This window comes from Augochlora pura, chromosome 4 (assembly GCF_028453695.1).
Source record: "Augochlora pura isolate Apur16 chromosome 4, APUR_v2.2.1, whole genome shotgun sequence".
Lineage (NCBI taxonomy): Eukaryota > Metazoa > Arthropoda > Insecta > Hymenoptera > Halictidae > Augochlora > Augochlora pura.
In genome coordinates this window covers 15451833-15460612 of record NC_135775.1, presented here as the reverse complement: position 1 = coordinate 15460612, position 8780 = coordinate 15451833, and the positions used below count along the sequence as shown (strand labels likewise).

The 8780-nt window shown below is 39.5% G+C and overlaps 1 protein-coding gene across 1 annotated transcript in view; it reads left to right on the top strand.

Moving 5' to 3' along the window:
* The first annotated feature begins 2461 nt into the window (after positions 1-2461).
* Positions 2462-8780, top strand: part of LOC144468685 (furin-like) — a 240005-nt gene continuing 233686 nt past the window's right edge. The window contains exon 1 of the mRNA XM_078178326.1: positions 2462-2844. The gene's annotated coding sequence lies outside the window, so the exon portion shown is untranslated. The remainder of the gene's footprint in view (positions 2845-8780) is intronic.

The following is an 8780-nucleotide window of genomic DNA, read 5'->3' as shown; positions in this document are numbered from 1 at the left end:
GATAGTTTTATGAACCGGATGTCATCAACACTTACAAATTAGAAAATAAATAAAGAGTTAAAAAAGACAACTAGATGACCTGTTTCTTGTGACCTCTGCAGCGGAAGCAGTCGACGGTGATGACCAGCGAGCCACGATTATCCGGTTTTGTCGAGAACTGTCGAGATGGTGGAAGATCTACTGTAAGAACTGCAAACAATTATGGGTTTGTTTTTGCACGAACTAATTGCGAGCCTCCTAAGTCCCAAGGCGTCGCGTTTTCGAGGAAAACGCCGTAGTTCCTGGGTTCTGCATGCTCTTGACCAATTGCATCTCCTCAGTGGAGCAGACACGCGAGCCTCGCCGTCGCATTGATACGAGCCAAGCAGGTGGATAAGATAAGGTGGCTACGGAATCAAAGGTGGACGTGCCGGCACGTAGGTATAGGTGGTGCACGCTCGATCCTCCGCATCGGAATGCGTGGCTGGTGCCCAGTATTCCGTGCAGCTTTCGTTCCCTCTTCGTTCGGCTGTGCAGCGGGAGAATGAAAACGAACGAGAGGAGAACAGGGGACAGAAGAAAGGAAAGAGAAAGAGAGAAAGAGAGAAAGAGAGAGAGAGAAAGAGAGAAAGAGAGAGAGAGAGAGGGAGAGAAAGAGAGAAAAGGAGAGAGAGAGAAAGAGAGAGAGAGAGAGAGAAGGAGAGGGAGAAGCCAACCCCGAGAAACCAGGTTGACGGAGCAGCGTCTCGCACTTGCAACGGAAGACACCGCTGCGGGAGACGTATTGGTACGTGCATGCAGCTAGAAGAGAGCGTGCAAGAGGGAGGAAGAGGATCAGCAAGGGAACGAAGAGGTACGAATTCCTCGAGGAACCCCCAGGGACGATCGAGGACCTTGTCGGGCCCATGTCCGACGGAAAGAACCGAGTAGAGAAAGTTCTCAGAGGTAAATACGGACAGGTGTTTCGATGCTTCGTAGTTTTCTGTTGCTGCCGTTTGTTTTCAACCCCTCGCAACCGGTTCACGGGTACTCGGGGATCAGGTCGATTTCTGCCTCTGTAAAGTAGCTTTCTACGATGATACTAGTTTTAGAACGCATTTACTAATTAATGACGATAGTTACCTAGCAACTGGATAGTTCACTGGTAGACGATCCACCTTGTTAGCTTCAGATTAGGTACCTTCAATGGAACTCGGTTAAGCAATACAAGATGGGGGGCACAGACTTGAATGTGGTAGGCATTGGTTCGAATGATATATTCTGCTAGTTTACAATGGTAAGCTGCTACACATAAATGGTTCATTGTAGAAAGATTAGGGGCGCAATTAGGGGATGATTTATCATTTTGCATTCGAGGTTATTTTTACCATACAATCAAGACGGTTCTACGATCTGTCGATCTCCGTTTTATACTATTCTTATATTTTATGAATATCGAATTGATCTTTATTGTACTGCCATTTTCAATAATTTTATAAATGTCAGAACAATTTCTTACGGCATATCACAACCGCCATTGCAATGAGTCAACCCTTAATTGGCATAATAATTTTAATAAAATTACGAGTATGCTGGGATCAAATAGATCCTAAATGTAAAGGGCAGAGAAATGTGGTAATTTAATTGTAGATAAACGCATCATTGACATTTCATTCTTAGCTACTGTAGAAGCTACAGCAAAAAATGGAATAGAAATATTATGAATAACTCTGATATGACAGTCAATAGTTATCGTCGACATTAAAGAATTCTTTGAACATTAAAAATGATAATAAGTATCAGACATCGCTCCTAAAACGAAGTATATATCTACGATTTTACATGTAATTGGTCTAAATCATTGTCAATTTCATTTCTCTACGATGAAACATAACTGTTCGAAGCGGGACTAATATATTTTTTGTTTTGTTCTTGTATCTACGCTGCGTGTATTAATACCATCGAGTGAGAGCGTAGAACTAGGACACCGTGCCAATGAGTTTAGACCCGGAACTAACCCATCAGCCTCCCGCCAAGCTGATCCTGAAAACGTGAAATTGTCAAGACACGACCAGCTCGTAAAAAGAATCGAGCAATCGGAAACAGCTTAATTTTAAAGGGTAAAGATGACTATGGCTACGAAGAGGATGCCATCGCCTCGTAGCCTGTGCACCCATAACGTCGCGGTTTCGACGACACTGGTATCGTCCTCAACCTTTCACGCGGCTCCTGGCTCGTCCCTCTTTCTCTGTCCCGTTGTTCGGACGCGTAACACAAAAGAGAAAGAGAAGTACACGGCCAGACGGTTGCCGAGTGACTGAACGTCGCTGCGGGTGGCGTGGGACGGCGGGAGAAGCTAGTTCGCGGTGGTGGGGATGGGCGTTCGGGTAGAGGGTTCAGCGCGGCGGTTACGGCGCAGGGGTGGGGGGAGATCGGATCGGAGCGTCGTAGAGCGACGGCGGGGCGGACCGAGGACCGAGCCGTCAGTCAGCCGTGCTTCGTCGTAGGGATGAGATCGCAACGAGGCAGGACGTCGCACGATCCGACATTCGCGCGACGACGGTGACACGGTACAAAGACTGTGCACGCGACCCGCTACGCATACGTAACGTGTCACGATTCTGGGATTTGCTTCCGCGGCGACCGATCGGGTGGATGTTGTAGTTTGGCGGCAGGAGAGGCGTGTTTCCCAGGCTGTGCAACTGTGCGGTGCTATCCTCGTTTCTGCATCTTCCGCATTCCTCGCTTGGATTCGGTGTATCTTTCACCGTGCAGAGCCCCGAGCCTGTATCGACGGCTCTCTTGGGATTATTACGCGCTCGGACCAGAGCCGGAGCCAGCTCCGAAACCGAAACTGAAACCGACGCCGTGCCGGCACCCACCATCGTGAGTGAATATAGTCTATTAATAAGCATAGTCACAGCCCAGCAAGACCACCGTGCGTCTTGTTCGCCGCTTTGTTATCATCGATTCCGAACTGTCAAGACGCGTTCGACCGCGCCACGCCGAGTCCGAACACTCCGAACGGTGCGTGTCTCTGCCCTCTTCGTCTTCCTTCCTCCCGCAGCGAGAGATACGCGTGTCTGGGAACTCGTTACCCTGGCATAGCCTCGCGAAAGCCTGTTTTCTCAACGGTGCCGACCACGCGCGAATCTCTACTCTCTGCCCGTTTCTAAAGGCCTCGTCTTTCGACGGGTCCCGAACGCGTCTTGACAGTTTCGCGGCGTGAATACTCATCGCCAACGTTCGGTGACGCAGCGAGCGTGTTCTGCCCACGTGCAGTCGGCCGTCCTTTCCGACCTATACGCATTCTTGCCCGATTTCGTGAACCGCGACTTCCAATCTCGCTTTCAGATCAGTGCAAGTGATACATGGAAATACGTTTCCATCGTCTGCTACTATTTTCGTGTGATCTGTTTATAGGTTACAAACATGTACACATGGAGGTATCAGGAATGCGTGTATCGGTAAAGATTAACTCGTGGCGTTGTTGCCATCTGGCAACGTACATTCTTCCCGAGGACATTCCTCTGTATGTTGTTCAACTTCGGAGTCAATTCAACACTTCGACTGTCATTTCACTAAAATTCGAGTGACAACAGAATTATTTGCACAGTTTTGCAAATTAATTAGAAACGTAAGAATATTGAAACTGTAATCAATGTCATAGAAGTTGACTTTTCAATTTTAATTCGATTAAATGGAGTACTATAGTTTTATGATATTTTGAGGTGGTTGGTCTAGCAGACGAAACGTTAGGTAGCTGTTGATGTTATTTAAACGTGAAGTAAGAGAATTGTTACAAATGGTGTATAGAAATTTGATTTCGAGTTTGTAATGTGTTTATGGAAGTGCATATCGCTGCAAATTAGCTCGCGCCATTGTTCCCATCTGGCAATGTAGCGAACGTATATAATTTTCAATTAGAGAGCCGGTTTCAGTAGTTGGATACTTTATTTGCACATGGGGAGGTTTAAATGCAGGAAGAATCGCAAGGTCATGACGTCATTGGCATAGGAATTGTAGCGTCCCATGTGTGTTTGTCCGATCGACATGAATGTTGCAAGAAAATAGTCGGTGTGGTAGAATTGGTTTCTTCGGTCGGCTGGAATTATAGATCACGCGTTCAGGAAAAAAACAATTCTTTGAACTGTCGAGTTCCTTGATATTATCAAACCGAACGTTGCAAATGCTCGTACAGCGCCATCGCTCACTTGTCACATGACTGATCTCGATGACCGTGATACTCGGTGACGGGATTGTTTATGCTTTTTCCGTTTCCGCGAACGGACAAAACTACTTTTTTTTTATCTACGTTCATTAACACGAGCAGTTCCCGGCGGGCTGCGATAATTCAAATATTCAAACTATGCGGAACTAGAGATGTCGAAACGTTTGAGTTATGACACGTTTGATTATCCGAATTCTGTTCTGGTTCTGATCCTATCTTATCGGTTTCTGTTTGTCAAACTTACCGTTTTTTCCCTCACAGTTTTGAATAACTTTGAAAACTTAGTTACTTAGTTTCTCTTGTGAATATTCAGAATAGCAAAATATATGTTTGGAGTAGTAATAATCATTAGCAAGTGTATAATATTTTACACCTTCAGTGTTACACCGTGAGCTACATTTTTAAATAATAATGTGCATAAAATTAATTTGCGCCCCTTTTCACGAAATATGAAATTAAATCCGTTGTAAATATGCATGTTGCTTTGGAAACAAATTCTAGAAAAGAATACAAGAATATATGCTAAACATTGTGATAATTTGAAACTTTCAGCTTGATAAGGATGATTTAATACTTATAGCTTCATAACGATGACTTAATACTAGCAGCTTGATAAAGATAATTTAATATCTGCAAATAGTTGATACAATTCGATGAATCTTTATGTAAATGTAAGGCATTGAAGTATCAGTTTCTTTATTCGAATATTATCTATGAAACACGTGTTCGGAACTATAAACATCTGTAAACAAACATGTCGAAGAATGCCATGGTAGAAGTACTCAAATTTCAGAGGCACATGTTGTGCAAATAAGTGTGGTCACAGTTTACTAAAAAGAATCCAGTTAGAAACGGATCTAAAGACATATTTGTATTTACTTACGCCGTTGTCCATAAGTGCCTGGACACTTAGCCATTCAAATAAATGAGTCATCTTCGAAGGACGATGCCAGGGTCTATTTGGATTCAGTATTTTAAACGTTCGTGCGCTTTCAAAATACTCTAACATCTGTAAATAAAATCATAGCTATACTTGGTTTGTTCTGAGTGTTTTGAATATTTAATTTTCACTTTGTTCATGTTTCCAAATCTAACTGTTTCTATAATTTTCCGTTGCATCATTCTAACCCAATGTTTACCGATTTCTTTTAAAACTATTTAAATGCGAAATCGAATCGCAAACTGGCATAATAAATACAAATCGATGGTAAGAACAAGTGGTTTAACTTTTACTATAACGATCTCATCGATACCATTTGCTAATGAATGTTACCGTTGATAATATTTACAAGATAACAAAAAAATCAATATTTCCAACATAAGTTTCACAAACATATGTGACCAGACACGGTTTCGAAAATTGTTTATGCGTAATGTTTAATTACTTACTTGGACATACCTGGACTACACAATTCCAGTTTGAATTATTTCTCGATTTATAGGTCGCCCTCGCTGTTGTCTTTATGGAAATCGTTTTCATTGTCATGGTATTCGACTCGTAAATAATGCTTGGAACATTATGTTCGGACGATATTCGTTTTCTGCTTCTCCGTCACGTGACATATCCCTGAATCGTAGGGACGAAATCGAAATTTCCATCGTCGCTATCATCTTCAACGAGCGTCAGTCATACAAGCCGGTTTTCTGCGCGTATACCATGATACACGGTGCATTATACACTGGTATACGCCATTGCCTGAACTTCACGGCAGTCCGTGACCCCGAGTGTTTCCTGTTACGAGAAAGGCCTTTGCATGGTTCGGTACGTCGGCATTCCTTTTGTTCGTGGTAATGATCATTGCATAACTCGAAACATTTGGGAAAAACTCGGGCGCGTGCGAACCTCCTTATATTCTGCTTACTCTCTCTTTCTATAACACGACGGTATAAACGATTTCATCCACACTTGTTCATCACCGTTTGCTACAAATGATAATTGTTTCACGGCGTCGTTTCCCCCCTTTGGCGGACATTTACTCACGCTCCCCGATTAGATCCCGCGCGGCGATTAGATGGAAAGGATTACTTTTAATTGTGAGATACTGTCTGTTGTTGCTTTTTTATGTTTCCTATTCGTATTCGAAGATGAAGTTTCATATTGTAGATCTAGATATAGTATCTTTAGTTTACTGTCGCGCTTCAGTTTCTATTGTATTTTAATTGTTTCCTTAGGAGACTGTATTTGGTGAAATGCTTTGCGAATCACTTGTGCAATTACTGCAGCAGAGGGTGGACACTTTATTCTAGTAGTAAAGAGTGAAGGGGAATTGTACGAGTAGAATCTATTCTCCCAGACTAATCAGAGAAACATTAGTGTGGAGATAATAGAACAGTCTTTTCTGGTTTGTATAGTAAACGTTGTCGCATGTTGGATATCAGATAACCGAGGTTCTACGGTATTTATAATTAGTAGACGTCTAACAAAAAGGGATAATTGAGCCGTTTATTTTAAAAGTTGTCAATTACACATGTACAACTTAAAGTTCTGTTATCTATCAGTAAAGCATTTGAAGTTACTTATATTCCGAGTAAATACAATAATTGAGCTGTTTATTTTGAAAGCGGTGTAAGTGCATTTGTACTTAAACTGAGATATTTATTATTGATAATATCCGAAAGCAGTGATGAAGGAAATTTTAATTAATTAGTATTTAACAAGGTAACCTCAGTTTTTGGACAATTGCTTTAGTTGAATAATCAGTACGTTTAATTAATGTAGTTAAAAAATTGACGCAATATGTATACTTCCAATTAAATATAAAATTTAAAATATAATCTTACATTTTAGAAATGATTTCACACATGTGGAAGAACAAAACGACAAGATCATTTAATTCAGATAGTGAAGAAGCATTAGTAACTAATGATTTCAAGGAAAATCGAAATAGAAAGAGAATTAAAGAACCATATTGGTCGTCAGGGGATGAAGATACAGATAACACTGGAGAAAAGGTTCGCCAAGAAATTGGAATTTTAGGCATTTGTTAAACTGGTTAAAAATATGTTAGATGCGTTTTGTCAGAAATTAACTGTATACAATTTTCTATAAGACATCAATAAATGAGAATAAAAATTTTAAAGTCTCGGAGTTAATATCGTATTGACACCACTATATAAAAATATCACAAAATACAACAGCAAAATTTAAGGAAATAATGGGTCTACTACGATATATGGGTCTACTTTCACACTCAAAATGTAGATTAGGAGTAAATTGTTTTGTAATTTATGTAGTTAAAGAATGTTTTGAATCGCATAAATTATGTTTTTGAGGTGTTGTAAAGATATATAAAATAAATTGAGTATTGTTTTATTTAATTTGAAGCATCTAGAGTATATTAGAGTACATTAGAACAAACGATGAACTTTGCGGTACTGTTTTCAATTTATTTAGACTGTTCAAAGACGTATTTCTCGCTCCCTGTAGTTCCTTGCAGTTTTACATTAAGATCCGCAGTCTATCAACAATCTAACAGTATTTGAGGATATCATAAGTTTGAAACAAATATTCATCAATATAACATGTTTTCAAAGCTGAGAAACGGGATGAATTGACATGACTCAATATTGCAATATTGAGTATATCATATTGCAATATATCAATATCATAATGCAATAATATACAATATTGTAGTATATCATGTTAGTATAAAATTGAACAGAAGTAAATGTTCCTCTCTGTAGCAGATTATTTTCGAAAACTGAGAAACAAGATAAATTGATGTTACAACTCAGTATTAACCGAACGATTATTCTACACATAGTTTATCTGACAGTGAACTTGTAGAAAAGGGTTTTCTCTTCAGATGTTCACGGGACTTCTTTAAATCTTTTTATTCTGACACATACCAAAAAGAATAAATAAAAAATACTCGATTAGACTGCGGTGACTTTAAAAAAGATTAAAATACTTTCTTTGATATGGTAATTGTTTAGATAAGAGTTCTCCTCACCGATTTTGATAACTTATGAAATATGTAGTTTCTGTAAAAGTTATCGCCGCTTGACCTTTATTTCCGAAATAACTGCAATATTTTTATATCTACAGTGGGGGGCAAAAGTATTTATGGACGCTTTTAAAACGGTACAACTTTCTTAAAAATGGATCAAATAACCTGATTTTTTGAAGCAAGGCATGAGATATCTAAGAGTTATTTTAATCCTTTGCACTCGAAGCCATTTTAACTGGAAATCTAAAATAATTTTTCTGGTTTCTAGTGTCTTCATTTTATATAACAAAATTCATTCTATGCGTATGAAATTGAGTCTCGTGACTCATATAACAGCTATACCTTCAAAAATTTTTTAAATCTAAGCCATGGCGATATTTATAAAAATAGTTTTAGAATTTGTTACGATAATTTTAATGGCACCGCAGAATCGTCACTCGAATGCAATTGGTTAACAATATACAGGAACTTATATTTTAATCACTACATGCAATTACTTTCAGAACTGTTCGTTATTTAAAAAAAGAAATGTTTCGCACGAAACATTTTCTGTTTCAAGGAAAATGTAATTCCAGTATTGTTACAAATGCACGAAGGTTATCTTTATCTTTCTTTTTAACGGGAACGTATCATTTTTCGTA